Here is a 2,661-nt window from a genome sequence, read left to right on the forward strand (position 1 = left end):
GTATGCAGTATGCAGAGCTCTATACATTATAGATTTTCATCAAGTGCAGATTTGATTAGGGGGTCAGTCACTATCACAATTTCGTAAAATCTCATTGGATATTTTGTGTTCACGCATTACGTAACAAGTTTACCCCTGGCAGCATTAGCCAGGTGAACCTCGGCCTTCCTTGCAAAAAGGTCATATGGGAACTATTCTATGCTTATTCCATCTTGGCTTGAGTTGTTGTTGTTTAGGTTGGAGTGCTGCTTGCGTTGGACACTTAGTCAGTATCAAGTATACCATAATACTCTTTGTTTGTCCCTCCAAAATTTTGCATAAGGATTGTTTTTGTTTTCTCGTGAGACTTATGATGGCAGTAATGGTCCCAAGAGAAACTGGAAACAATGCTTATGCAAAATTTTGGAGGGACAAGCAAGGAGTATTATGGTCTTTTTGATACTGGCTAATGTTGGCGAAGCTACTGACACGATTGAAGGAACACCACTGAAGTGGGTATAGAGAAAGAACTTGGGATGGTTGTATGCCCACGATGTCTCCAGAGCCTCACATTGTTGTTCTCGCAGTGTAAGAAAAAGCATATACTTTGATGTGTGCATCGCGACTTTCTTATTCATTAAACAAGGTTTTTATGACATGTCATTTTACGACACCGGCGACTACGTCTGCGACAATCAATTATTCGATCGCGCGCTATTGAGCCAGATCATTTACTGGATCATACCAAATTGTTCAAATTGTGTGTAGCAACCATCCCGGCGGAATCAAGTTGGCATAAATATATGGAGTAGAAGGTTATAATATATAGAGGTAGCTGAAATGTATCGCAGGTCCTCAGGTCTCCTAACCGTACTTCAAATTTAGACATTTCCCATGAGTGTTCTGGAAAGAACGCTAACGAAGTTTACCAAAACGTGACAAACACGTGCGGGGTGGGAATGAACAGCCATTGTTTTTCTCCAATAAAATGACTGTCCTCTGCCGTTCTCGATCTCGTCGACTATTATAATAATATTGTTTGAGCTACTCTGCCAAAAAAAAAACCTATTGCACAAAGATTGCCTTTACCCGGCACCCTTCAGCAAACGGAAAAGACGAATTTTCTCACGAAAATTTGCCAATAATTGAATTATTACCTTATTTTTAAATGCTGCCAATTTTACTTTGTGGCATCAAGAACCGGACGCCGGTTTAAAGTGGGACAAAGTTATAAGAGAGCTCAGAGAGAAGGACTGCTTATTTATATCTATATAACCAATTATATCTCTTCATGAATTATTTGAATTGCAAACAGAGACACGGTTCAATTATGACCGAATTCAGTGTGAATGCCATCGTTCGTATCCAATAAACTGATTCTGCATTTCGATCACATAAACCCTCGACGTTACTTTTCCGTAAAAAAGAAATATGATCTTAACCGCACGTCCTCAAGTCTTACTCCAATCGACCCAAAAAAGAATTTTCAGTCTCGTTGTAGTGTAAATTCCATCCAAAATTCAAACGTTGTAACAATAAATAAATAAAGCTTAAGTCCTTTATTAGTTTAATGCGATTTTACCATCCGTAAGCTGACCCGATTGCAAGAATTATCGTAATGATTGAAAAACAATAGAAAAGAGGGTGGAATGGCGATCTGCCATCCTCGTGCCTTGAATATGAGGTGTACCATTCCTCGGATAGCATGATATCCTGTTAAAAGGAACGTCTGAGATATTAAAAAGTGATCTTAGCTGTTCTGCCACCTGCTGACTGTACCTAAAGGTGATAACATTTTGTCACGTTCCCACGATCACGCCAGTGTTCCGCTTCACTCGAACATAAGTCATGCATGCAAGTTACTCGTGATTTCAGAAAGGAGAGTTGATGAATTAAAATTCTTGAGGTTGAGATTCTCATTCTCTCAGAGTTCGTCTTACATCGGGTGTCTGGCCAAGGACGAGTGTTGATTATTCTATTAGATGGTAATCGCAAACTGCACTAGTATATATGTAGCTCCAAACAGCTGATGTCTCGAGCTTTCATATTCATACTGGTTAGCACACCCTTCACATGTAAGCTTATCCTGGGTTTCTGAAGAGCTAGCTCTACGTTATAATTTGCGGGATTAAGTCAGGGACTGACATCATCCACAATATGGTTTCCCCTCAGTTTTTCGCTTCTAAAGGCCAAGTAGGCATAATTTCATTTTGAAAGCATTTTCAAAATGCGAGATTTGAAAGGTTTGGGCCTGAATCGAACGTGAAATTAAGTTTTTAGCGGGCCAGCTAATAAAGAGCAATTAATTAAACTGGCTGCCGAAAGAAAACAATTCAGCCAAGCATGGCTTGTCCAACATCCCATCTTAATATCTTCTAAGCTCGCTGTCTTCGAATTGTTGAACAAAGAATCTCACATTTCATATTATAAAGGGAACGAGCCCAGAGGCTGTTTGACATGGTGTAAATTCTCTAAAAGGCTTCTAATAGAGCAAACGTGTACAATTTTCACAAAAAAAAATCTATAAGTTTTGACCCCTCGTAACCAACGGTTAGCGCGAACCAGGCTTCGAGCGGCCCCTTGTGTGGGTTGTTTGAAAGCCGATTAACAGCATTTCGGAGTAGAGAAATAAACTCCTTGGTTAATTTTTAATCTGGGATTAGCATTAGCACAACCGGTTCC

The sequence above is a fragment of the Montipora foliosa genome, chromosome 7, assembly GCF_036669935.1.
Source record: "Montipora foliosa isolate CH-2021 chromosome 7, ASM3666993v2, whole genome shotgun sequence".
Classification (NCBI taxonomy): domain Eukaryota; kingdom Metazoa; phylum Cnidaria; class Anthozoa; order Scleractinia; family Acroporidae; genus Montipora; species Montipora foliosa.